Raw genomic sequence first — 12,117 nt, forward strand, 5'->3', positions numbered from 1 at the left:
ATTTTGTCTCCTATTATAATTTTCTCTTATTCCTGCCACCATCTAAAGAAAAAGTTCCCTGTGTTTGTGTATACCAGTTCCAATGGTTATGTCACAAATTACTACAGCTTTCATGATATAAGCTGTTATTTCTTTGCAGATTCCTTGGGATAGGTATTCAGGAAGGACTTGACCAGGCATTTCTCACTGGGGTTATGTGATGAAAGTCAGAGGACTGCTGTTGGCTGAAGGTTCTGCTCTGGCTGGGGATGCACATTCCCAGGATGTTGTCTGAATACCTCTGCACATGGTGGCTTGGGTGCCCTTACCACATGGCATCTGGCTTCCTCCTGAATATGTGATCCCAGAAGCCAAAGCAAAACCTGCAGTGCCTTTTATGACCTAATTGTCAGAAGTCACACATTGTCATTTCTGGCCCATTCATTGCATCACACAGGACTAATCTTGATTCATTTTGAGACAGGATAGCGCAAGGTTGTAAATATTGGGGGTGTGGATCATTTGGGGTCATTTTGGAGCTGGCTGCTGAGTGTGTACTCATTTCTGAGAGAGAAACTGTATATTAGCTACAGTTGTAAGAATTTGAGAGCATGAAATATTGAAAAACCTAATATTTTATAGCTGGGAAAGATGGAGACATTATGGTTTAATCACGTATTCTTGAATCATAGGTCTAGAAGTGGTTTTAAGGATTAGCTAATTCAGTCAGCTGATAAAGTTCACCAATAAAGAGAGGGTCAGCAAAGACATTTATGTCAGAGTTGAGATAGGTGGTCAGAGCTTCTGTATCCCAAGCCAAAAAATGATCAAAGGAAGAAAGCAAGCACACAGGCAAACGGAACTGTCTAGGAATATCTAAAAAGGGAAACTGCACACATGTTCTTTTGATGCATAAACATAATCTGAATTTGAGTCAATGTTATAAATTAATTAATTTTTATGACTACCATGCAGTATGGTTGTGACTTTGCTTGTGTAGGTGAACTGTGCCACACACTAATTTGTGTGGGTTTTATTTGCTCACAACATTATATTCTATTGACATGTTCCTAATTGTGCTATTTGCTGATCATACAATGTAGTTATTTACTGAGAAAATTAAATGAAACATTATCCATTCACTTATCTCATAAAGATTATAGGCATGTTAAAATAAAATTCTAAACTTTAAGGTAAAGAATATTGGAAAATATTTTTAAATTAATTGAATGAATTAATTTTTGACGTTAAGCAACATCTTAGAAAGCACTCAATTAGAAATCAAATTGTATAAAATAGAATGTCCTGAACTGTTTTTCATTGCCTAGAAATTATGTCCAGATAAATTTTATTTGTGTGGTTTCCTTCAATAATGATGTTCTCCTACCTAGTCTAATGGTCACAGACAAATCTATTTTAAACTACTGCCATTCCTTCATTATTTTGACAACCCGAATTGAATATTGCAAGTTACAGAGTGCAACTGTTTTATAGACTTTCTTTGCAATTGGAATACAAGACAAATAAAAGTACACATAAAAAGGGTCATTTGATTTTGAAAGTTTTACTGCTGCAGTTAGAGATCGGCATACATAGGGATAAAAATACTGGGCCCTGCATTAGTTCTGCCATATATTTTGCTTTGGCTCCTTAAGAGAATAGGATGTGACAGGGGAGAGATATAAATTTTCAATCTGTTTTTTCTTTGGAGAAAAATACACCTATTTCTATGACCTAGGAGAACACTGTGCTGGAATAGGGCAATGTATCAATTCTGAGGTTAACTCTGTAGAGTGTTTGGGCACAACTCAGGATGGGTGTAGTCCAGGCAGCTGATTTGCTTTCTGTTCACATCTCTAAGGGTTTCTCCATGAGGTTTTATTTTTAATTTTTGAAATGAAAATAGGTATAACCAGTAAATTACTTAATCTATTTTTCTGCATTAAATATATAGATAAATGATTTTAAATATCATTTTCCTGTAGTTGTAATCCTAATAATTAGCTATTGTTAGCAGGCATTCAGCTAAGTGGTAAATCTAGTAGGAACTATGCAGAGTCCAAATGTGAATAATCATTTAATTTAGATTATTTATTATCCTTGAATTTTAAAATCATTTTACATAAAATGTTAAAATTATACTTTCCATATCTATTATTTAATGACCCACACTGTTGTGTGTAAGTGTCCTGTTATGTATGTGTTAATCTCCTGTTATAAACCACCCACCGAGTTTTCCCTGTGTAACTGAAGGGCCATAGCGTACTCTTTCAGGGACTGTCATAACTTGAAAATGTCAGTCTTTTTAGGGTGAAGGAAATGACAATAAGAAGAATTAACACTTGAAGTTAATCTCCTATTTTGGTTGAGGCCTGTGCATGAGACAATTTTAAAATGGATGCTTTGTAAAACTTACAATGGGTAAGGGTAAAAAAGAAAATGTTAGAATGATTAATCTTTAGACAAAATTTTTTTTTAATTTTAATTTTTTATTTTTTATAAACATATATTTTTATCCCCAGGGGTACAGGTCTGTGAATCGCCAGGTTTACACACTTCACAGCACTCACCATAGCACATACCCTCCCCAATGTTCATAACCCCACCCCCCTTCTCCTAACCCCCCTCCCCCCAGCAACCCTCAGTTTGTTTTGTGAGATTAAGAGTCACTTATGGTTTGTCTCCCTCCCAATCCCATCTTGTTTCATTTATTCTTTAGACAAAATTTTTAATGGAAGAAATGCATATCCAACAGAAAATATAAAATTATATATCCTTTATATCTTGGTAATTTTATTTATTTATTTATTTTTATTTTTTTAAAGATTTTATTTATTTATTTGACAGACAGAGATCACAAGTAGGCAGAGAGGCAGGCAGAGAGAGAGGAGGAAGCAGGCTCCCTGCTGAGCAGAGAGCCCGATGCGGGATTCGATCCCAGGACCCTGAGATCATGACCTGAGCCGAAGGCAGCGGCTTACCACTGAGCCACCCAGGCGCCCCTATCTTGGTAATTTTAATATAAACTTTATTTCTTGCCTCTGACTTTAATGTCGTTTATTTTTGGTTTATTACTTTGTTATTGTGAGCTGCCTAGCACCAATTTGATACCAGTTTAAAAAATAATAAACAAATTATAAAAATGTTTTTGTTGTTGCTGTTATTGTAAAGTAGGTAATCCTGGTCCTCATTTTGTAAACTCTCCAAATGCCCTCTTCATGACCCCTGTCTATAGTTTATTTCTTTCCCGCCTTTCATGTTTGCTTTGGCTTACCAACTAGTTCCTGCCAAATGAGTTAGTTGAAATAGGAACATTAATTTTTATGCATGGAAGCATGTCAACTACAATGGGAGGAAAGGGGTGGTGAAGAGGGAGGAGCCGGGTGGAACAGAAACAACCAAGCGTGGATAGTCCACCCGACTGTGCTGTCACAGGAAAAGCTCTGGTTGTCACATTTTCATGTGAGCTTTTTATCAAAGATGCCAGTGGACAAAGGTTGCAATAATTTTCTCAAAAATCCTATTTCTTGGTTTGAAACCTTCTTCTCAACATAGGCCTTTTAGGCTGTTCACTATCCTACAGTCTGCAGTAATCCTTGTTTCAACACCCCATTATCGAGATACACCAGAAGGACATTTTAAAATGGACAACAAAGAATATAAAAAGACAGAAAAAATTAAAATAACAGGAGTACCGATTTCCCTGGTGTACCTTTAAAGTTCTTCACAGTTTCTGGTGGATAAAACAAACTATTTATTTTGGTTCTTCCAACAGTTTTCCATGGATCATGCTATGACCCAGAAATGTCTGCTCTGCTTGCTGTTGGTTGGCATTCCAGGCAGGTGAAACTCCCCAAGAGCATGACAGAGAAGCTTGGGTCCTGGAGAGAGTGCATTCTTTGGAGCTAGAAATCTTGGGAGGTAAGCCTGGGCTTCAGAAGTTACTATGTGTGAGTGTATGAATACATCCCTTACCCACTCTGACTCTGTTTCTGATCTGTCTAAAAGGTGGATAATAATACTACTAGTCATAAAATTATCCTCCCAGTCTTCCTATTTAGAAGATTTTGAAGGCTTTCGGAAATAGTAATGATGACAATAATAGGTAGCATAATGTTTATCCTAAACCCTAAAGCACCAGCCAGCACGGGCATGATTTTCTGGCTCATTATTCCAGCAATGTTTCCCACCACTTTGTGGTGTTCACATGTAAGGCTGAGTGTACACCTACGTGAGTATAAATGCTTCTAAGGCAGGGCCTATATTCTTCTTATTGTTGGTGCCAGGCATTTAATAAATGATCAGTAATGTTTGCTGAATGAACATCTAAATGAATATGATAGGTAGTCATGTGAAGAGGGACTAATTTTGTCTTCTATACTCTCCAGAAATAAAACTATACTTGTAATAGGATGTCATAGGAAGACAAATAGAAGTTCAATACAAGAAAGACGAAAATTAATCCTCAGAGAAATCCAAAAATGGAACAGGACGCCTTTTAAAATAATGTCTTTCAGATCGCTGAGTTTTTCTTAGCAGAGGTTATTGTACCCATCAGGGAAAACTAGGAAATGCTGCAATAACGAAAAATGCTAAAATTCAGGGACTTCAAACAATGTCTTTCATGCTGTGTATCCATCATGGGTTGGGAGGGATATTTTGACCATTTGAGCCACCTGGACCCAGGCTGATGGAACAACCATCCTCTTGAATGGTGCCCAGTCAGTCATCACGGCTGAAGGAAAAGGAATGTGCTGTAGAAATTTGGAAATGGACAGCTAAACGCTGCAGCCTGTGAGTGACACATTATTTCTATTTACAACTCACTGGCAAGAACTAGACATTTGACTCCAAACATAAGGCGACCAGGAAGTAGAATGCCACAACGTACCTAGAAGATAACAATATTAATGACAACTGTACTTTGGGTTGTTGTAAAGAGAATTATGAGAAGGTCAATCCTTGACTGGTTGATTTTGCCCATGCACATATTTTTCTAACCCTTCTGCAGTGTTTGCGGGCTTTGTTTTCTTTTAGCAGATCTCACATATGTTGCCCTTGTACTTCCAGGCCATTAAGTTCTAAATACACCTATGTTCAACTGCTTTCTATAATTACTGACTTGTATTTGTGTCTGTGACCATTTTGTTGGTTGTTTGCTGTTTGGGGGACTTTACCAAATACTAATTCTTATATTCTATCATGATTCCATAGCTTTCACTATAGAAATGATTACCAGCACCTCCCCCCACCCAGTTATTTTCTTTTTTGAATATGCACATTTAAGACAGCTTCTCATTTTAAGGGAACTGCTCAATGGCCATAATGAGAACTATTTCTTGGGAGACTGGACTGTACTTTTAAGAGTGGTTTACATTGCATGGACACCCATTATGGTAGAAAACTGAAATTCCAGGCAACATGATGGGAAAGTGCGCCTTCTAAGATAGCAACCCAGGGAGCTATTCTCGTAACAGATTGCTATTTGTGGTGCCATATTCTTGCTTTCTAATATACCTTGCATCAGCATGGGTCTGTCTGTACATGATGAACAGAAGCAGATTTTTGTGGCTCATGAGTTGTTTTAGGAAGGCTGCAAAGTTAAAGTGAACCTAGGTCCTGCCTTGGATAGAGTAGAAATCCCATGGTCAATGCATAGAATCTAGTGTTGTAGTGAATGTGTAGTTCTCTCTTTTGGCTGTTTTGTTTGATGACTGTGTGTGTGTGTGTGTGTACATGTGCACATGTGTGTAGCAGAGGGATGACTGATCATGAAAAACGGGTATAACTAAAATCAGGTTTCAAAACTCTTCTTTTTTAAATATTGTTAGATGGAATGGTGTCTTAGGAAAAGCAGGAGGCACAGTGGCACAGAGTGGCAAAGTGCCTTTTATAAGAATCCTCACAAATCCTGAACTTGGTCTAATGGCAGTTAAATCAGTCCTCCTAAGCATATCTCAACATATGGTGGCTCTCACTGTATTATTTTGTCTAAAATGTTGTGGTTATCTTGGCTTGTGGCACTGGAGTAATTACAGGGTACTACACTCCCATTTTTGCTCACTGGTCTTTAGTGAGAAGACTTAACAGCCATTTGTCTAGGCTACTCTGAATGAGAAGCAATTTTTCTCCTCTGCCTTACTGAATGATAATGAGGTGATGAGTGTGTTCCTTCTGGAAAGACATGCTGACCTGTCCATGCTGGGAGTTTGATGTGTTTAGCAGCCACTATCATGAGGCTGTGGAGAAGGTAGAGCAAGACAATATCTTTGGGGTGACTAAAAATATACAAATGCCAACGATATACAGTGGAATTTGTCCGGATAGTACCCTTAAGTGACTGTCATGTGAGGAAAGAATGTGTCAGAAGTGCCATCTCATCCTAAGCGAAGTATGTCACAACTGATAGGTAAGGACGTCACTGCCTAATGTCTCTGGTTTAAGTACAGAAGACTTCTGCAATTCTCCAAATGAGAATTGTTTGAAGCCAGTCTCTCTCTCGGTGTGTTTGTACCCAGCAACCAGAGGAAATAGAATTCTTATCTGAAATTTCTCTCAGATGCAGATAAGACTCAGAAGAAACAAATGTGAAAGCCCTTATTGGCCCAATTTACTCGTCATGGGTTCTTACTCTTGGTGTGTGACTTATTATGCCAAATCACATGGTTGGGTAATTATAATATAATTGACAAAAGTCAGGCCTCTGTGACTATGGAAAAAGCAGAACATGGTGGTAAAATAGGTCACAACTAGTCAATTCAGAATGTGGAGAGCCAGATATAAATGCCTAGCTATGCAGGTTAACATACTTTATACTCATACACAAATAACTTTGAAGGCAGGGTTTTCACTCCACTTTATTTTTAGGAAGTCCCACGTAATCCGTTAAAACTTTTACTGCAAAGATTGTGTAAGTTATACAGTGTAAATGAATCCACGTGTACCTAGGTCACAACATGACATGCAAAACCTTTGCATAACTAAAAAGCACCATGCTTACTTTTTTCATGATCTGTTGGTTAGTTATTTTCTGGTGCTTGATTTGTTTTTACCCCACCGAACTCCCAAACGTCCTAAAACATATTTGGAATTATCTAAGGCTTATGTACTTAATGAACACTTTAATAACTGTGAAGGTATAAGATTGACAGAAAACATTATGTTTTAGTATCTCTCAGAAAGTAGACTTTGAACCTGGCAGACGGTACCACTGGTAAAGGAATAGCTCTTCTTAGGATGCAAATCCCTCTTAGCACAAGAATTATTGATCCACAAGATGTATAATGGCTCCTTAGTTTATTATATCCAGTCCACTGCCACACAGGCATGCTTACCCTTTGTGCTTTTGAGAGTTCAGCAAAGAACACTGATGTAAACCCACTCCAAAGCTAAACGCAATCATTAGGTCACGATTCTTGTTTCTCTATCTCCCCAGCACCCTTCAGAGTATCCTGTTGTAATAATGCACATTGCACATACATGTAATTGAATTCAGGTCACAATTCAAGCCAGCTGCTCTGGAATACCAACTCGCAAGCATCACTCAACAAGAGAATATGTCTTTATTCTGCACAGAGGATACAGAGACGCTGTGCTCTAACCACGTGACACGGAGTGCTTCTGAATACCAATGGTGTTCGCTAGGAAGAGAACTTCTTCAGATGCAAGAAGCCCAACCTTTCAGGGATAGGAATCCTTAAAATAAAACTAGAGGTGCAGAGCTACAAATATGTTAATGTATGATGAATTCCAGTGGTGTACAGTTAAGAAATAAGGTTTCTTTGTGACCCAGCAACATAATCACATGTGAGGCATTGCCTCTAAATCACAGGCATTTGTCGTTCGTGCTAATTGGTGAACTAACCTATTAACAAGTCTCTTAAATGTTACACGATTTAGATAGGTGAGCGGAGATATCTGTTATGTTAGGAAATCCTGAAATTTGTGTTACTTGAGTACAAAAAGCAAAGGAAAGTACCTGCCTGGAGGCCGATGTGCTGTATTCCATTCTGACGCAAAGGAGGGCATTTGTTTTAGTCGTTGCCAGCCGCCACCCATAACTGTAAAACTCCCAACTGTGCAGGCTACAGGGTGTCATATTAAATTGTTGTCAGCATTGAACAAAAGTCCTAAGCACGTAATTCAGAGCAACTGATACAAGAGTTAAGTAGAGGTTTAAACAAAGGCATATGAGTCGGACAGAGCCTTTTGAGATATTTATTTTGAATAAAAAGTTAAACTTTGTACAGTTTGAGTACAAACCCTTTCAATGAATTTTATATAATTTGAGAGACAAAGAAAAGCGCCACTTGAGAAGGCTGATTAACTGAATCGCTCTTCCTTGTGCATGTCGCCGGTGATGAAAATATATTTATCAATACACTTTTTAGTCACACAAAATGGACACCATCTAATCCGAAGAAGAGAATCAGAGATTCACAAAAGCACTGTTGAATGTCTTCTGACGATGGTTTGGTGAGTGAAATGTAAAGCCAGGATTTACAAATATTACACAAGTGAACACTGTTACTGCACTCAGGCTGAAAAATCCTGTTCAAATCCAATAAGTGGTTTAAGATGTGCAAATAGAGGCTTCTGCAGGGAGTCAGGCATTAGAAGCCACCTGGAGCATGTGCTAGAGATTGTATCCATCAATACAGCAGCTGGGCTGAAATTATAAAGAGAGCTGCTTTTCATCACGCTTGTTTTAATGCATACATTTCTCCTGTCACTGGCACCCCAGGAAAACTACTAAGCACAAAAATGAATGGTGCCTATTACCTGATATTCATACTTGTGACAACAGAGGAAAGAATCACAACACAACAGTAAGCAAAAAAATTGATATCCAAATTATTTTTAAGTTGCTGCAGTAGGAGAAAATCTTGAGAACCAATTGGCATTCTTTTAATATGAGAAGTGGGAAGGGAAACAGAGTCATTTCATCGTTGATCATAAATGTCCTTCACCTCTGACACGGACAGACTCTACAATTATTTTTCAAAGCAGGGTCACATTTTAAACTCCATTTTGTACTTAAAAGAGGGAAAAGATGTCTTCTCTAGTAGGAGACTTAATGCAAAATGCTGGTTGAAGAAAATATTAGAAGCCTGTGGCTAGATCCAGCCAATTTCAGTGTTAGAGACAGAGAGACTACATTCCCTGAAGTGGTTCTGTAACCACTGGGCTGACGGACTGGTGTCCGGACCTCTCTAACCTTGTATGTGACTCATAACTAAAGAGCAAATGCCAGCTATTGCCTAATTGTGCCTTCATGATGATGGTATAGTCCATATATAACATACGATTAAACTGATGCCTTGGGAACAACACGGAAACAGCCTCAGTAATAGCTAATTATTACAAAGGCAAAACAAATCAATGGGAACAAAAAAAGAAATCGGTGCTTCCTTCGAGTCTGGGCTGAGGATGAGGTTGACTGAAAAGAGGCATGAGAGACATTTTTGGAAAGATGGAAATGTGTTCCACCTTTGTTGTGACAGTGGTTACACAGGTGCATATGTTTGTCAAAGTTCATAGACCTGTGCAATTAAAATGGATGCATTTCATTGTGTATAAATGATCCCTTAATAAAGCTGATCTTTTTTAAAGGATCAGGATCGGAAATATCATTTCAGTTTGTTGTAGTTTGATAAGAAAAGTGATATATTATATAACCAACCCCAATGTTCTCTTTCTCTTTTCATTTGTTGAATATTTAAAATTCACGTTTCACCATTTGTTGAGGTGGTTGCGCTTTACTCAAGAGTGAATTTGAGTTTCAAAAGGAAACGTTCTATACACTGGATGGGTTTAGATGCATTAATCAGGAAAACAGGTCCTGTCTTGACACTTAAGGCTCCAGGTTAAGTTGATACAACTTTTTTCCTCCCACAGAGTAATGTGTGGTTTACAGAGGAGGCTGATGCAACAGGTCAGGAAAAAGCATGTCTTTAGGTATAATGGAAACAGTGATGAACTGGAATGTTAAGAAGCCTAATATCTTCCTACCCCACTTCCATTAATCTCCGTGAACAATTATGGGTCACTTAGATTTCCCAAGACTCAATGTTTTCACCTGTTACTTAAAAACTTTGTGTCTAAACTGTAGTTTTCAAGCTTATTTGATTTTACTGGCGGAATTCTTGTTTCAAACAATATATTTGACAGACTCACAATAAATAAAATAAGTAAGAGTAGAGGTATTCTGGAAGGATTGGAGGGTGGGGGACAGAGGTTGTAATTTTGTATGTTGCCCACCACACACAAACACACAGGCCCTTTGTTGGAGACCTGAAATTTCTCCAAGAAGTGTCAAAAACCACTGTTCTTAACTTCCATTCCTACTTTAATGTTTTAGAACTCTATTTAGAAAAATACCCTGACAATTAAGAGTATGTTTTATTTTTCAAGTTTTTAAAATTTTGCTTAATGGTAAAAAAACATAACTTTGTTTTAGGGGAGAAGATTCAGATTTAATAAGGAAAATGGAACCTTCCATATTATATTTTTTAATTAAAAATTTTTTTAAAGATTTTATTTTTTTAAAGATTTTATTTATTTATTTGACAGAGAGAAATCACAAGTAGATGGAGAGGCAGGCAGAGAGAGAGAGAGGGAAGCAGGATCCCCGCTGAGCAGAGAACCCGACGCGGGACTCGATCCCAGGACCCCGAGATCACAACCCCAGTCGAAGGCAGCGGCCCAACCCACGGAGCCACCCAGGTGCCCCAAATATTTTATTTATTTATTTGACACAGAGTGACACAGCAAGAGAGGAAGCACAAACAAAGAGAGGGGGAGAGGAAGAAGCAGGATTCCCACTAAGCAGGGAGCCCAGTGCGGGGCTTGAAACTGGGACCCAATGCAGGGCTGGATCCTGGGACCCTGGAATCATGCTGAGCCAAAGGCAGATGCTTAATGACTAAGCCACCCACGCACCCCTATATTTTTGTTTATTTATCTTTTTAAAAGATTTTATTCATTTGTTTGACAGACAGAGATCACAGTAGGCAGAGAGGCAGGCAGAGAGAAAGAGGGAGAAGCAGGCTTCCTGCTGAACAGAGAGCCTGATGCGGGGCTCCATCCCAGGACCTTGAGATCATGACCTGAGCTGAAGGCAGAGGCTTAACCCACTGAGCCACCCAGGCGCCCCTATATTTTTGTTTTAGTCAACATTTTTCTATACAACTTTTTGTATAGAAAAATGATCAGTTATGATCATAATGTATGTAAAAATTTTCTTTGTCAATAATATTATCACATTAGCACTTTGATTCAAATTATTTTAAAACTCCCTGGTATTCCATTGAATGAATTTATTACCTGCTGTTCAGTAATTGTTTATATATATATATATAATATTTTATTTATTTATTTGACAGAGATCAGTTAGGTACAACATGGTTTATCACCATTAAAAAGTTCATAGTCTAGTGGTAGGATCAAAAGGTACATGCTTTAAGAACAAAATGTCTTAGTAGCTCAGAGGATGATCTAGGGAACAGTTCTGCCCTGGGTGGTTGAAGTATCCTTTACATAAAATTACAGTTGCTTTGTGCTTTTAAGTATTTAATCAGATGGATCCTGAAGAAAAGGAATAGGTTTGGTAGGTACAATTGTTGGAAAGACTAGCATTATATACAAAGGTGAAATGTCATGAAAGTCTATAGCGTGGTTGAAGATTGAGGCCAACTTTATGAGCTTGAGTGCCTGGATACCCTGTCCTTGTAATGAATTGGGAAGAATGAGTCAAGCTTTATACTGTCCAAAAGGTCTATTGAAGGTTAATAAAAATACATCTTACTTTTTCTTGATGGTCCATTTTCTAGGATTTCCCCTTAAGTTTGAGATGAAGTACTCATTTTTCTGCCTCTCAACTTCTTTCACATTAAAAAGATGAAAAAAGAACTCATAAATGGGGGCACCTGGGTGGCTGGCTCAGTGGGTTAAAGCTTCTGCCATCGGCTCAGGTCATAATCCCTGTGTCCTGGGATCAAGTTCCGAATCAGGATCTCTGCTCAGCAGGGAGCTTGCTTCCTCCTCTCTCTTTGCCTGCCTCTCTGCCTACTTGTGATCTCTGTCTATCAAATAAATAAATAAAATCTTTTTTAAAAAAGCTCATAAATGTATTTTATT

This window comes from Mustela putorius, unplaced genomic scaffold (genome assembly GCF_011764305.1).
Source record: "Mustela putorius furo isolate JIRA1106 unplaced genomic scaffold, ASM1176430v1.1 tig00000163_pilon_pilon_pilon, whole genome shotgun sequence".
Taxonomy (NCBI): domain Eukaryota; kingdom Metazoa; phylum Chordata; class Mammalia; order Carnivora; family Mustelidae; genus Mustela; species Mustela putorius.